Source organism: Xyrauchen texanus, chromosome 12 (genome assembly GCF_025860055.1).
Source record: "Xyrauchen texanus isolate HMW12.3.18 chromosome 12, RBS_HiC_50CHRs, whole genome shotgun sequence".
NCBI lineage: Eukaryota > Metazoa > Chordata > Actinopteri > Cypriniformes > Catostomidae > Xyrauchen > Xyrauchen texanus.
Window position 1 is genome coordinate 3083471 of NC_068287.1, and position 17498 is coordinate 3100968.

Below are 17498 nucleotides of genomic sequence, written 5' to 3' on the forward strand. Positions count from 1 at the left end.
ATTTGTCCTAGGAAGAATGTCTTTGTGGATATCTGAAATGACAATTATGGATAGGAAGAATGTAGTTTTGGATATCTGAAATGTTCTTTTTGACTAGGCAAAACTGAATTACAGATATCTGCAACACATATCCAATCTAGCTTTTAAATGTTAAAAGGGCTTGCCATAGAACGAGCTCTATTTTGAGCTTGATTAAATAAATGATTCGTTTAGAATGGGGAGGACGTCTTAAAATATTAAACTTGCAGGACGTTTTAATGATACAAAGACCTCTTATATACCAAAAGATCAAGGCAAATTTGGTTTCTCATGTCATGACCCCTTTAACATATTTAATATCTGCTTATGTTTGTTGTAATTTTGGCTTTTATATTATAATAAACGCACAAAACGATGGGTCTCATTCACTAATAATTGCATACTTATGTGCGTGGAAATATTCTCACACTAAATTTCCATCAGATTTACAAGAGGTGTGTACGAACAGTTATAGTGAATGAGACTCCATATTTTTAGCCTCAATCTGGACTTGACTGCAGATACACTGCAAGAACAAAACCACCTTAACACAGGTGATTCATCTAAAACGATGAAACCTCAAAAGTGTGCTCTGAATATGAATGTTTTTGTTAATTATGAATAGAGGATAAGAAAGAGCAGCAGTAATTATGGATACAGAGACGGAGTGCGAGTTCAGAGTCCCACAGGTTGTGCTCCATATAATGAGCTCATTAAGTGTATGTGTCTGGAGAGCCCATTAACCACAAACTGATTCCATGATAACTTTATGTAAAGTCTGGTTTAAACACTTCTAAATCCTTAGTTAAAAGTAAGAGGGGTTTCTTCTAAAAGTAACCTGTTGATTAATTTCAAACTTCAATAGTAAATGTGTCAATACAGGCAAGACATTTCATAAGGTCTTAAATATATATGACAGCATCTGCAACATGCTGTCAATTACCACATAGAATTATATAAATTTTTTATATCATTATATAAAATCTTTCACCTGAGGTCATGTCAAGTGAAATGGAGCAAAACCATTCCCACCAAAAAACAAACAAAAACACAAACAGCAATAAGCACAGTGCGAGTCGCGGAACTAGTTTGAATTTGAAACAGAATTCTCTGGTGCAAACCTCAATGAAAAACCTCGGTGAGTAAACCAGTTCAAAACCACATTAAACAGCCAACATTCTAAACAGCACTGTCAAGAAATAAATTAAAACTCTTTTCATACATCACCACCCTTAAAAAAAAAAATTACCATGTATTTACTATAGTAACACTAACTGTATTTACTATTAGAGATGCACCGATCGACCGGCCAGGGACCGGAATTAGCCGATTTCTGCATGCTCGGGCGGACCGGTGACCGGCCGGTCAGCCTCACGTCTATCCGATTCAAAGCCGGTCCATTTTGTTGCCAGCGGCGCAGACAATAACATCACAGCCACACGTAAACATGTCATTGGCGTGGAAGATCTTCACTGTGAGTGAAGAATGCATAAAGTTTGAAATGTGTAATAATTGTAAGGCCAAAGTAAACTGTGGGGGAACCACCACAATAACTTTCGGAACAACACACCTAATTAGACATTTAAAACACCATCACCCAGCTGAAAATGCCCATTTTAAAAAAGAAGCTAAAAAGAGAAAGCGGCTAAAGCTAGCCAGAGCACAGAGCCAGCCACAAGTCAGCAGCCTCTCCTATCATTCCTTGGGATGAGCAGCAAAAATACCAAAGCAATTACGAGGAAAATGATGGAATTCATGGCCCTGGATGACCAGCTGTTCTCCATTGTTGAGGACAAAGGGTTCAGAAATCGGATACATTTCCTCGATACAGAGTAGGAGGTACTTTCCGACGTCGCGTTGCCAGAGTTGTTTAATCTCTTGTCATGTCACACACGCAGCCTGTTATCTGTCAACATTTGGGTACACAAATCCGGGAGAGGGGAAGTGGGGTGCTGGATGGTAGAGGCAGGCTAAATACTATAGAAATTGTGCCGTTGTGATTTAATGTGCCGAGTAGCGTAATTTTTCCCACCGTGTCCGATATTAAAATCAGTGCGACACACATTGCAAAATGCGTGGGCATTGTCAATATGGCTTCGGGATATGAAATTAAATTCTTCCATCCAGCTGTTGTTAAATGTACATGTATATTTTGTTTTTTTCACCGGAGCACCAGCTGAGTCTTCTTCTCCCATCTACCAGTGATGCTTGATTTAACATTCCGCGTCTACTGCCTGTGCAGAGATCAACAGCGCAAATGGGTTGTATGTTGCCAGATTGTGGTCATAAATGATTTATAATGTGTATGATGTGTCGATTGTGTGAGTAGGATGAATTTCATTCAAGATCTGGCAACTGGACCAACTTGGAATAATATATTGATGTGATTATTCATATAACGTGGTTTGGGCCATCCAAATTACGGGAGTTTTTTTTGGGAGAAATAACAAAACGGGAGACTCCCGGGAAAAACGGGAGTGTTGACAGATATGGTTACAAGCCGTTCCGACATCTAACGTAAGTTGAGCGTATTGGACACTTCAGTTTTTCAGATCTTTGGAATTGTTTTGTAAGACGAGTAATAAAGAGAAAAAGGTCCATTTATAAAAATAGTGGAAAATGACATCTGTTATATAAAGCAACTCATTTGCAGTTAATTGTTATTTCTACCTCTTTCCAGTTACAGAGCACTTTATTTTGAGAGTTGTTTAAGTGAGAGAAGATCCTGTAACTTAGTGCAGTTTGGGGGAAATTGTAATGTTTAATAATTTATTTTATTATGAAAATAAAATGTTGCATTGAAGAAAGGTAGATTTTGTTTGTATATGCGGTCAATAATAGTTCTTAGAAAGAAAATAAAAAATTAAAATATCGGTATCGGCAGGTCACACTTGCAAAAAAAAAAAAAAAACTATTACATTTATACTATGCTACAAGAGGGGGTGAGGGAATATCATACATTTTTGTTACAACTACAGTGCATCCGGAAACTATTCACAGCGCTTCACTTTTTCCACATTTTGTTATGTTTCAGCCTTATTCCAAAATTGATTAAATTCATTATTTTCCTCAAAATTCTACAAACAATACCCCCATAATGACAACGTGAAATAAGTTTGTTTGAATTCTTTGCAAATTTATTAAAACTAAAAAACTAAAATGTACATAAGTATTCACAGCCTTTGCTCAATACTTTGTTGAAGCACCTTTGGCACCAATTACAGCCTCAAGTCTTTTTCTGTATGATGCTACAAGCTTGACACACCTATTTTTGTGCAGTTTCTCCCATTCTTCTTTGCAGGACCTCTCAAGCTGCATCAGGTTGGATGGGGAGTGTCAGTCACAGCCATTTTCAGATCTCTCCAGAGATGTTCAATCGGGTTCAAGTCTGGGCTCTGGCTGGGACACTCAAGGACATTCACAGAGTTGTCCCATAGTCACTTCTTTGTTATCTTGGCTGTGTGCTTAGGGTCATTGTCCTGTTGGAAGATGAACCTTCACCCCAATCTGAGGTCCAGAGCGCTCTGGAGCAGGTTTTCATCAAGGATGTCTCTGTACATTGCTGCATTTATCTTTCCATCGATCCTGACTAGTCTCCCAGTTCCTGCCTCTGAAAAACATCCCCACAGCATGATGCTGCCACCACCATGCTTCACTGTAGGGTATTGGCCAGGTGATGAGCAGTGACTGGTTTCCTCCAGACATGACGCTCGCCATTCAGGCCAGAGAGTTCAATATTTGGTTCATCAGACCAGAGAATTTTGTTTCTCATGGTCTGAGAGTTTTTCAGGTGCCTGTCATGTGCCTTTTACTGAGGAGTGGCTTCCGTCTGGCCACTCTACCATACAGGCCTGATTGGTGGAGTGCTGCAGAGATGCTTGTTCTACTGGAAGGTTCTCCTCTCTCCACAGAGGAACGCTGGAGCACTGTCAGAGTGACCATCGGGTTCATGGTCATCTCCATGACTAAGGCCCTTCTCCCCCGATCGCTCAGTTTGGCTGGGCGGCCAGCACTAGGAAGAGTCCAGGTGGTTCCAAACTTCTTCCATTTACGGATGATAGAGGTCACTGTGCTCATTGGGACCTTCAATGCTGCAGACATTTTTCTGTGCCCTTCCCCAGATCTGTGCCTCGATACAATCCTGTCTTGAAGGTCTACAGACAATTCCTTGGACTTCATGGCTTGGTTTGTGCTCTGACATGCACGTTAACTGTGGGACCTTATATAGACTGGGGTGTGCCTTTCCAAATCATGTCCAATCAACTGAATTTACCACAGGTGGACTCCAATCAGATTGTAGAAACATCTCAAGGATGATCAGTGGAAACAGGATGCAACGGAGTTCAATTTTGAGTGTGTGATCTTTTTTATTTGTAATAAATTTGCAAAGATTTCAAACAAACTTCTTTCACGTTGTCATTATGAGGTATTGTTTGTAGAATTTTGAGGAAAATAATGAATTTAATCAATTTTGGAATAAGGCTGTAACATAAAAAAATGTGGAAAAAGTGAAGCGCTGTGAATACTTTCCGGATGCACACTATGGTAGTTTTAAAATGTTTAAGTTTTGTATTTATAATTGTTTTAATGCTTATGGATACTGTTTTTCATTACAAAAATGTAATAGTTTGTTTTATAAAAATTACGTTACATCTAACCATGGTAGACAGTGTTTCCCCTAGGATTTTTTTCAGCTGTCCACAAGTCCACAACACCAGACCTGTATTAACACAGGTTGGTTGAAGAATGGATTAAAACAGGGGTGTCAAACACAAAATCAGGGTTTATTTGTGCCCTCAAAGGGCCCTTTGAAAATGTGGCACCATCACCTGCTTTGGTAGCACCCATGCAATTAGCAATAATATTACATGTTATATGCATTGACATGCACATTTGACAGTACAGCATTGAGTTTGAGGTTGGGATGCAGATGACTCTTATGATATTAACAACAGTAACATTTGTGTGAAAAAAATGGAACACCTCTTTTTTATATGGCTAAATTGAAATATTCTGACACAGTCATGTCTTGGAATTTCTGAAGGTAAACAAAACAACATTTTCCTACAATCAGAGTGCATTATACGAGAACAGATTTTACACAGATGGAAAACTGTTAGCTTGGTCCATAATTATGAAAAAGCACCATAGTTCTTCATAGTTTTAACAATGATATTTGTAATTGTTCATGGCAATCATGTAAAGCCATTTACGGCTCCTCACTACCACGATTAGTAACTATGGTTTCTATATAAAGAAATCTGGCATTTGTGTAATGAAAAAACAGCAGTCTAAATATATGTAGAAAGATTTTCTGCCACAACAACCATAGTTCATTCAGTACAGTTAGTGTTACTACAGTAAATACATGGTACATTTTTGTAAGCGTTGCGATCTTTGAATTGAAAAGCCGTTTTCTCCTGTTTTCTTTGTTTGTGTTGTTTAGGATGCAGGGGCTGTTTGTTTGAAACTAGTTTCATTACAGAGACAGAAGAGTTTTACAACAGACAACCCTGTTCAACAGACTACCGCATTCAAACGGGATTCACAATCCACGCATTGCATCTCAGTCCTCGAATTACAGCACCTGCTCTGCCCTCGTGCTGCTATGATTCAGCCATGTAGTGTGGTTTCATTCTGCTTTTGAATTGAGCAAAATGTGCACCAAAGCATACAGATAACAGGGGATGTCTCATTTATATTCGTGAAGAAAGCGCTAACTGATTGTTCAGTGAGACGTTCTGGTCACCTGCCATCCTACGTTTCAGAAATTATATCGCAGGCCACTTGAAATGAGTGGTGGGGTCTCTTTCTTAGAGTACAAAGTACTGACTGGGGCTGGCAAGAGTTATGTTGCATCAAGAATATTAAATGAACCATGTGAATCCCAACAGCATCGCTCATAATTCAGTAGTGGTGCAGTGACAATAGGGGAAATGCTGGTAGTGAAAATCCATTCTTGGATTTACCAGTGGTCATCATGGTATTGTAACAAAAACCACCGTTTAAACTATAAAACATTAAAATGGCAAATTTTCATAAAGGGCAAATGCAAAATAGAATCAAAGGTTTTAAGCTGGGTCAGTTCTAGAAATGCCTATTCTATTAAGAAGCCCTAGGCAAAATGTATGTTGACTGTCATCTTATGAGTAATAAGAATAATTTATCACTATATAAATTAGGTGTTAAAGTTTTACCTTAATAACTGTTATAGATAACCTTCCTGTTGTTAATACCAGTACATTTACATCTGCATTCCAACTCAAAGAAAATTCCCTACTGTCAAATGAGCATTTCAGTGGGACAAAATATGCACTATTATTGGTAATTGTACTTATTTCTGTAATACAATAATAATAATATATATTTTATTATTATTTTCTTTTAAAGTTAAAGCCAAATGTAATTGCAAGGGAACGCGAACTATTGTGAGGTGATGCAAAACCGTTGAAAGGTAAACCATACCTTACTGCGTGGTAAAGCAAAACATATTGCGAGGGAATTCAAACTATTGCAATGAAAGGAAAAACTTGTTACAAGAGAACCCAAATTATAACGAGGTAATGCAAAACTTCTTTTGAGAAAGGAAAGACTCATTACGAGAGAGCACAATCTATTGCAAGATAACGCAAAAATTATTGTGAAGAAATGCAAACTACTGCGAGGGAACGTAAAATATTGTGAGCTACCACAAGTTTGCGAGGGACCAAAGTACTGCGAAGGAACAAACTATTGTGTGCAAAACTTATTGTGAGAAAGAGAAATGCGTATTATGAGAGAACACAAACTATTGCAAGGGAACACAAAACTAATTGCAAGGGAAGGCAAAACTTTGTGAACGAATGCAAATTCTTGCGAGGTAAAGCTAAACTTATTGCGAGGTAAAGTGAAACTTATTGCGTGGGAACAGAAAACGTATTGTGTGGGAACAGAAAACGTATTGCGTGGGAACGCATAACTTTGAGGGAATGTAAGACTATTGAAAGATAAAGCGAAGCTTATTGCAAGAGAATGCAAACTATTGCGAGGTAATGCAAAACTTATTGCAAGGAAACAAACTAATGTTAGGGAATGCAAAACTATTGAAAGGTAAAGCGAAGCTTATTGCAAGAGAACGCAAACTATTGCGAGGTAATGCAAAACTATTGTGTGGGAGCAACATCAGCTTGGAAGATCACTGGTCATGTTCAGCCAAAAAGAACGATTACTTTGCTTGGCATCCACACAAGGATACCGGAAGGGGCATAAAAAAGGGAAATTATGTAACTAAACACACGGCACTAACTCCACCCACAGGAATTGCATCAGTAACACCAGAATTGAATATGCCTACAAATGTAGCCCCACCGCTGAAAGGACAAAATTACATAACATTAAAAGCTCAAACAACTAGGGATGCACCGATCCGATACTGAAGCTTTTATACTGATCGGTATCGGTTCGACGGGCCCAATCCAAATCCGATACGGTGTGTTAGTAATGTTTGTTACTGTCAAGCTCCAAAAATGACATAAAAGAACCATAAAAACACTTCATATGACACGTGCATTTTATTCAAAGCCACTTGAAGATGTGTGATAGCTCTGTGAATCACAAAAGGCTGTGATTAAATAAGTAATCAGCGTCAGTGAATGGCGCTGCTCTGTACTCTGTGCGCACGCATGCACGCGCACACACACACACACACACACACACACACTTTTAATCTTCACGTGGTGTGCAATATTTGAACACTACTCACGAACAACATCTCAGATGTAGATGCTCAAAAGTTCGGTTCAGGAGGAGCATTTTATCATTTATAAAAGAAGTGAATTAAACTACTGTGAACTTGCCTAAAAACAGACACTTACAAGACTTCCTGGAGAGTTCAGAATGTCAAAATAAAAGCGTGAGGGTTCAAAAGTTTAAGGTGCATGAATGAGATATATTACTAGTATATTATTATTTGTTTAAAAATTATAATATTTAAGTTGAATGGGTTCCAATAAATAACTGTGTGAATGAAATGTGAGCTGATATCTTACAATTAAATTGAGCAAAAAGAGATCTGAATCCTCACAAAAGAATTTTGCAAAAACAAACTACTTATTTTCTCCTGATGACTTATAGTGGAATTACTGTTAATTTTGCTGCTACTATATCCAGTATACTAGTTAATAATAGTGTTTCTTAATAAGCTATACATTTATATTGAAATAATGTGTAGTTAGAAGTTTCTTTACTTATTAAAGAGTACTGGCCTGTACCCAGATTTATGTGTGCATACAATTCAACTCATCTGAGCCATGTGAGCACAGTTATTGCTGAGTCACATACACATTTACACAGAGATACAGACACATACAAACAGAAATATGGAGACCAAGAATATGCGCCATAATAGCTTTAAGAGCACTCGCTCTTCTGCATCGGACCGTGTCCTCACTGAGGGTTTTTTTTATGTCTTTACAATCATAAGTCTCCATTCAATATAAGATGAAGAGAAATGAGGGGGAATAAAAAATAAACAGAAAGAGGAAAATAAAATTAGAAACACATTTCATAAGCTTGAGTTTCAACATATACTGCAAAAACCTCAAACACAGACAGTAAAATCAGCAGTCTTAAACAGACGCTCAGAACAAAGTGTCTCTACTCCATTTATTGTCACTTAACAACACAAATGTTAAGTAATTATCCACCTAAAAATGAAAAGTCTGCCTTTTACCCTATCATTAAAAATCTGTATAACACTAGAGGAGATATTTAGCAGAATGTTCCTGCTACTCTTTTCCATAAAAAAAAAAAAAAACATGATATCCGATTACATCAACCCTCCTGCCTCCACTGCTGAGCCAGTTATGAAAATATATTCCTACGTGACACAAGTAATAGGCCTAACCCAAGTAATACAAATAAATTTGATTAAAAATATTAGAAAAAACAAAACCAAAAGCAGTACAGACTTGGTGAGGCATAGATTCTATAAGACTGTTGAAGATGTCCTGTGATATCTGACACCAAGACATTAGCAGCAGATCCTTCAAGTCCTGTGAGCTGCCATGGATCGGACATGTTGATCCAGCAATTTCCACAGATGCTCAATCGGACTGAGATCTGGGGAATTTGGAGGCCAGGGCAACACCAAGGAACTCTTCATAATAATCCTCAAACCATTCCCACACAATATGTGCATTGTGGCAGGGCACATTATCCTGTTGAAAGAGGTCACTACCATCAGTGAAGACCGCTGCATGAAGGGGTGTACCTGGTGTGCAACAATGTTTAGGTAGGTGGCACATGTCAAATTGATGTCCACATTAATTGTGGACCCAGAGCTTCCCAGCAGAACATTGGCCAAAGCATCACACTCCTTCCAACGACTTGTCGTCTTCCCACAGTACATCCTGGTGCCATCACTTCCCCAGGTAAACGGCAGACACATACACAGCCGTCCACGTTATGTAAAAGAAAACGGGACTCACCAGACCAGGCAAACTTCTTCCGCTGCTCCATGGTCCAGCTCGCGTGCCATTGTAGGTGCTTTCAACGTTGGACAGGGGTCATCATGGGCACTCCTACCGGAGTCTACACAGCCCCATACTCGTGTGCGATAAACTGTGGGTTGTGACACTATGGCTGCCCATGACCAAGGATTTTCCTAATCGACTAGTTGTCGCATGCTTATGATATTAATTTAATTACTTGAATATATATTTTTTGGGGGGGCATCAGAAAATGGTTTGAGTTCCAGGTCTGAGGAATAATGTTATACCTAACATTGCAGTTCTACATTACAGAGAAATACTAAACCGTAATAATGAACCTTTAAAATATAAATTTTACAAGCGCACACACTGCAGCGACACAGGCAAAAGCGGTAATTATTCTGAATGTGTCAGAAAAACCAGCAAGAGATAGTCTGAATATTTTATAATTTATAGAGAGAAATGCATATTAAGTTAAACATGCAGTAAGTGAGGTAGTAATTTAGCTTCCCCACTCCCCACGAACACTTGGATAAGCCTAATAGTGCATATTTATCTAGGTTATCTAAAGTTAGAGTGAGCGGCCATGCTAAATGTCTAACATTAGGCTACTTACATGTTTCAAATGATAAGCAATGTCTGAAGTTGATGAATGAGAGTCGAACGTTTGCTTGCAGAGTTTGCATGTCACCTTCTTGGGGTCATCCTTTACCCTCTATAAATGATCCTACCCTTTGGAGTTCCTGCCCGACATAACTAATTACCGTGTAATGTAATGGACCAATCGTGTAAACGATCATGTCTGTCCTTCATTGACCGTGTGACTTCGCCCCTTCCTGTGGAGTTTTATTTTCTGTAACCAACCGACAAATCAAAACATGGTCGACCAAGACTCTTCTCAACGACTAACATTTGGTCTACTATTAGGGGAAGCCCTATGTGACAAATTCCTCCAGTAAAAATAATTTAAGTTTTCTGTGACTTGTGCCACAGTAGACCTTCTGTTGGTTTGGACCAGACGGGATAGCCTTCGTTGCCCTAGCGCATCGATGAGCCTTGGGCACCCAACACAGTGTCGCCATTAGATGTGGTTTGTCCCTCCTTGGACCACTGTCTGTAGGTACTCACCACTGCTGCCCGGGAGCGCCCCACAAGCCTTGTCGTTTCAGAGATGCTCTGACCCAGTCGTCTGGCCATAACAATTTAGCCCTTGTCAAAGTTGCTCAGGTCTTTACTCCTGCCCGTTTCTCCTGCATCAACATGTTGACTACGAGAATTGATTGTTCCTTTACCATCTAATCTACCCAGACCTTAACATGTGGCCTTGTTATGAGATGATCAACATTATTCACTTCACCTGTAAGTGGTCATAATGTTTTGGCTCATCAGTGTATGTGCTGTTTTTATCTAGTTGTGAAGCAATAGCATCATGTCTACAGAGTAGGTTATAGGTATAACTGCTATATTTATTGAAAACAATTGAATGAATTTTCATTGCAGGACAAATAAGAGCAAACCTAGGCCTGTTCTACATGGAATTCACCAAATTAAAGTCACCTAACATATTAAAGAATTGAGCACATTATTGAAAATATTAACAGGTAAGCCAAGTCTATGGAAAAAAATTATAAATAAGCTGAAAAGATGAACAGATTTTGCCACGTACATCCTAATCTACTACAAAATATCACAGCTGTTCAGTTAAGAAAGTTAGCAAATAACAGTTAAAAAATAACTAGGATAGAAAAACATAGGAATATGAGAAATGTAACCCTAATATATTGTCCTAAAACATGACACCCACTCACAGAATAAAAGATGAACTTGATGAAATGGCAGGGTAAAAATAATGTAGAAACAAATAGGCATATTTTGCCTACAATAGCCATTTACTGCTTACCGTGCATTCAGACCAGAGGCGGTGACGAGAGCGGCAAAATTCGCTCTGGCTGCCCTGCCAACAATGATATGGAAGATTCGTGGACACTCTGATGTAGTTGAAATTGGCGGCAAAGTTCGTTCGGAATGCTTAGATTTGTGAACTATATTTAAAGGTGCAGGAAAACATCCAGAAATGTCGACCGGTATCATTTTGCCGACGTATAACAAGTAACGTATCCTCATGAAATCTTTTAATATAATATTATATAAACCATAATATCCACTTCATCAACTCACCTGGCACACCAACAATTTCAGACACCTTTGTCCACGCATAGTTTTTTTATTTTTTATTTATATCCTTGTAAGCAAACAGGGACAAATCATATATTATGGGAAAACCCGCCACTAATCTGTTTCTCCTCAATTTTGTCTTCGGAACTAATGTTTGGTGGGAACCAAAGTTTACAATGTCGTGTTCTCTAGAGCGGAGCACTTCTATACTCCAATAGGTTGCCGCCGAACCATGTCAAAGCTCATTACCATAATGACGGCCACACCGCCAAAGACAAGGCGTGCTGCTTCTCGCCGCTGACTGCCATAGAAACTTAATTACTTCAGGTCGATTTGATGCTCTCGATGCCTCTGGTCTGAATGCACCATTAGACCATACACATACATTTTAGAACACGTATACGTGGACATGAGGCAATTAATCCATGAACTCGATTCCTGACATGCATGAAGTTACTTGCAAACCGGTAGAACCGGTGGACCTGGTATTCCTGCACCACCACAGAAGTGAACACATTCCCATACTTTTGCTCCTCTTGCATAGTGACATTTTTCATTGTGAGTGAAAGCATGCACAGTCTGATGTTAAATGAAAGGTATAGCTAAATTACAGATATCTGCCTTTTAACCAATTCATTTACTTCATATAGATTTCAAAAAGTAACATCAACATGACAGTAATTAAATGTAACCTTAATGTAACCCAAAATGTAAATGTTTAAATTAAATATTGAAACGCTTAACGGGGAAATAATTGCAGACAACTTCCAGTGCCGATTAGCAGCAGCAGTAGCCTAACATATAGTCTGGCACATCCATAAATGATTTTAACGTTAGAATAATTTGATTAGTATCTAAAAACTTTAGTGCATGATAAATACTGCGCTACCATTTCATATATTTGACAGAATCCCCATTGGGGTATTTGTCAGATCTTGTCAATATCCGATTACATCATGCTAATTCACAGCCCTATGTGGAATAACATGACATCAGGGCTGAGCATTACAAATGCGAACACAGTTCAAAATCACAGCACTCATGTCGAGACCTCAGCCGCATTCAATCTCAACCTGCAACCGTGTGTGCATACATTCGGCATCATCAACCTGGACAACACAGACACACATCGTGATTACAAAAGCATGCTAAACAAAAGACAGCATTCTTTAAATTGTTGTTGAAACTCAATTACATGTCCTGTTGTTTGCAAAAACAAGCAGTTGTACAGTAAATTAGGTGATTTACTATCAGTATGAAAATTAACGACTGTTAAAAACATCATGGTTTGAGCCTCATCTTTCAGTGTCAGACACACTCTTAGTGCAGCTCAGGCTGTTTGTTGTGACATGTTACATATGGCAGGTTCAAGTGTGCAAGTCACTGACAGAACTGCTGTCTGTCACTCAACACACACAAACATACAGACAAACTATCATGCAAATTTAATGAGTTATATGTGAGCAGCACCCACACTGCAGGAGATACTGGACAAATGACTGAAAATAAAATTACTTCAATTTGTGTGAGAGAGAGAGCATGTCAAACAATATGAAGCACCTGTGGAGATCAACTATTAAGCTTAGTTTCCACGTCAGGGACTATTTCTAGTCAACATGACCATAAGTAAAAGTCAGCATGTTGTTTCCGAGTGTTCCGGTACCCTAGGATTGGCTATATTATTCTGACTCACTGACAAGCGGCATCTCTTACCACGTTGAAACCAGAAAGCAATTGCGATTACAACGAGCTTGATTTGGAGGCTTTATTTTTCCCTTTAACATTAAATTTTTATTCCACCAACTCTACAACACATGCCCACTACAAGGCACGCCCACTGCATGTTATGTCCCCTTCAAATAACCAGTAAAATGCTTGAGTCTTGCAACCGTTGGATGTCACATTCATACACTGTGTTTGTTGTGTTTATTTGGAGTCCTGCAAAAACCCTACACCTACCCAAAGTCTTTCTAGCAAGTCAGTCCACTGTCAGCCATCTTTGAAACACTCTCAGGAGGCCATTTCCAGTCATGACAGTGCAGCTTCTATCTACTTGAATGAGGAAAGACTGAAATCTCCAAAATGGTTGGTCAAGATCACGATTAAAGGACATATTTCAAATCAGCTGTAAAATCTGACAACACTGGTATCATAATTTGTGCTTCTTTACCTCAGATTACACAAAAAAAAAAAAAAGGACATTTTACCAGCTTGCTAATGCGCATACACGTTCTCACGATGATTGACAGGCAATGTCTGTATCCAGGGGCGGACTGGCCATAAGGAGAACCGGGACTTTTCCCAGTTGGCTGGCCACGAAATGGGCCTGAACGTGCAGCGATAAACTAAAATGGACTGCGACTGGCTGAAGAGGGCTGCAAAATGATAAACATACCCCCCCCCATCCAACAACTTTTGGGCCAGCAACACCACTTAACAACTTTTGGGTTAACGAACAACTTTCTCTTCCAAGTCCGCCCCTGTCTGTAAAGATTGAAACATTAAAAAAATATTAAACATACCACAACTTAAAAGTTCTATTGAATACAATCAGACCGTTGTCTCACTAGGTGGTGACTGTGAAGAGAAATGTGATGAAACTGAATCGAAGTCGTCAGCGGTATGCTACCCTAATATGCTAACTGGCTAGCTTGTGAACTAACTGGAGAAAGCAGAACAGAGGAATGTTTAATTTCCTCATTTATATCTTTGGTTTAATAATATGATATGTGACAAGTCATTTAAAAGTTATTTTTACACAATTAAGACAACATGAAACATACAGCGATTGCCTAGGATTTTTAATAGTTCTTCTAGACAACAGAATCACTTTATGATCCAAGGAGGGCGTGTCGTGGAGTGGGTGTTCCTTGTCGTCTTGCCGGAAGCAGACAGATACACTTGCATACGGCCAACAACAGTTACTGCTTTGGCCACTGGGGGCAGTGTTCTGCATTTCAGTAAGCACAAACTGATTTTATCTAAAGAAATGTCAACCTATTGTTTCCGATTTCACTGTGAGATAAGTCTGGCTGTGTCTTAAAGTATCTCTGACTAAACACACTTAAGTAACCTATTTCAAATGTAAGCCATGCTTTAAATGAAGGTTAGTCAGAGTATCTTATCTCACATTTAATGATTTGCACATTCAAATTGTTAAAAGAATGATTAAATAACGGCAGAAACAGGTCATTAACATATCACCGGCCTTCCTGCTTCTGAATCTATTTGTAATGCAAAAGGGATCAGTGCTATTTTTAGAGCTGCGAGAAACACAAACTCCCTTAGCTCTATACATAAAACAACACAGAGTTTTCTGTCATTCCATTTGACTTTATAAGATTTTATATTATTTTATTACCGTATGTATTTGAATATTCATATTTTAAGTACTTTCCCTAACAACAAATTTACCATACAGTAGTACTGTAGCATAAACTGTAGTATCTACCCAAATACCATAGTTTCTAGAGTTATTTTCACTGCTGTATAATCCAAATGAATTAACATGCAATCTCCTTCAAATATTCTAAGAGGCTTTCACAATATTAATTTCATTGTTTCAACAGTGGTGGATCAGAAGTTAAAACAGAACTATGGTATTTTGGAAAAACGATTGTTCCCATGGTGAAAATCTGACAATATGATGTCTGAGATGTTAGCTTCTTTTTTTAACACCTCTTTCAGTGAGAATAGATTGTTACTCCAGTCTGACAGTGAAAATAAACTTTGCTGGTTGTAATTACTGATTTGTCTACTTACCATATTTTAGGACATGCTAGAATACAAGTTCAGGCAAACATGCAAGGTGGACCACTAGAGTTTTGATAGCTTTTATTCAGTTGGAAGGCTTGATAAGTTAGCAAGACAAATTAATTAATTAAATAATTGGTAGAAAGCCAGATAGAAAGACATATTATACGGTGATGAACGGATGGATGGTAGATAGATGTCACATGATGCCTCGTATCAGGGTTAGGAAAACTAAGAAAAGAGTTTCAGCTTAAGTGTTAGAACTGATAAATATGGGGGGCTGGGTAGCTCAGTGAGTATTGTCTCAGATTACCACACCTGGAGTCACGAGTTCAAATCCAGGGAGTGCGAAGTGACTCCAGCCAGGTCTCCTAATGCAGAGTTTACACTACACGATTTTAAGCCCGATTTTTGCTTGCCGACTGTTTTATGGAGATTGCCGACAAAAGCCCGAAATCATGGGCAAATCAAAGCTCGCAATGTATGAATTATCAAATACGTGATTTGAGAGATCGCCGATGTCAGCGAGAGATCTAGCATGTTAAATATCTGGACCTGTCTGCGATTCCAAATCGTGCAATGTGGAATATGTTTTGACTGAATACAACTGCAGTGTTGACCTACAGCCAATGAGAGAACAAGAAACAGGGCACGGGAAGTTTCAGTGGGAGGAGTCCTGATGTACCTGCAACATATCAACTAGCATGTTTGCGGTATCAAGAAAGTCTCATTGGAGAGGAAAAACGAGTGGAACACTGGCAGGAGCACCAGTGCCTATTTGATGTTTCCTCTTAACTGTACCACAACAAGGTGGAGAAAGAGAAGATTTGGAGAGAAATTGCAAATTCTTTTGGACAGTCAGGTAAGCAAATAGGTAGATTATTCAGTAGGAGGTACTTTTTCATATTGTAACCAATAAAATATATGATTAAAAACATACACATCATATTCTGAAATGCATCACATATGATCATGCATTTGTTTTTGTATCACTTTTCGTGTGTATTCAGTTGTGAAAGGAAATTTGGAGTCCAGGCATAGTCGTCGGGGATTCGTCAATAGTGAAATGTTTTGTAATGTGTTTACACCCATTGCCGCTTCCTCATGTAATTTGAAAATGCTACAACTTTAGTGACAAGACAGACAGTTGTGTAATATGAACGGTATCACGATCCGACATCTTTGAAAGTCGTGTAGTGTGTAGGAGGCATAAGCAACCAAATTGTCCCAGTTGCTAGGGAGAGTAGAGTCATATGGGTTAACCTCCTCGTGGTCACTATAACGTGGTTCTCGCTCTCGGTGGGGCATGTGGCGAGTTGTGTGTTGATACCACAGAAAATCATGGCGCTCAAGTCACGTGATAAGATGTGTGGATTGACGGTCTCAGATGTGGAGGCAACTGAGGTTCATCCTCCGCCACCTGGATTGAGGTGAGTCACTACACCACCACGAGCGCATTGAGATTTGAGCATTCCAAATTGGGGAAGATAAAAAAAAGAATCGATACATATGCAAGCATTAGAAATGTTTGAAATATTTTATACTCCCAGAGTATAAAATGTGTTAGTATATTTCACTTACATTTAAAAAAATAAATCAACCTGTAGGCCTGATAGCCTTTTTACCACAATACAAATGAGTGTCTGTCATGGGGACAGTTGTTACAAAAGCTCTCATTGTCGAAAATATATACAATGTTTGGAGGTTTTTGTCATGCTTTTTGATAGACAGATAAAGGCATCTCATGTGAAGAAAAAAAAAAGTTTATTCTCGCCAGTATTTGTGCTTATAGCAAAAAGCTAAAAGTGTTACAACTGTGCTCGGTCTACCATTTTAATACCCTAGCATTCTTTGAAGTATTTAATGGCGACAATAACCCATCAGCAACATATGCTTAAAGTACCATTGTATGGTTTATTGACATAGAACCATGCTAATACTATTTTGAACATTGTATCTTCTGCCATGAAAATACCATGGTATATGAATATCACTATCATTCATGATCAGATTGCCAGCGTATATTATCTGAAAACATCACTATACCATGGTACCACCACAATACTTTTCTGTAAAGGCAAA

General features: G+C 38.6%; 1 protein-coding gene across 7 annotated transcripts in view; it reads right to left on the reverse strand.

Annotated features, from left to right (window-relative positions):
• LOC127653449 (testis-expressed protein 2-like) overlaps positions 1–17498 on the reverse strand; it is a 59327-nt gene that overhangs the window by 41423 nt on the left and 406 nt on the right. The window lies entirely within an intron of this gene.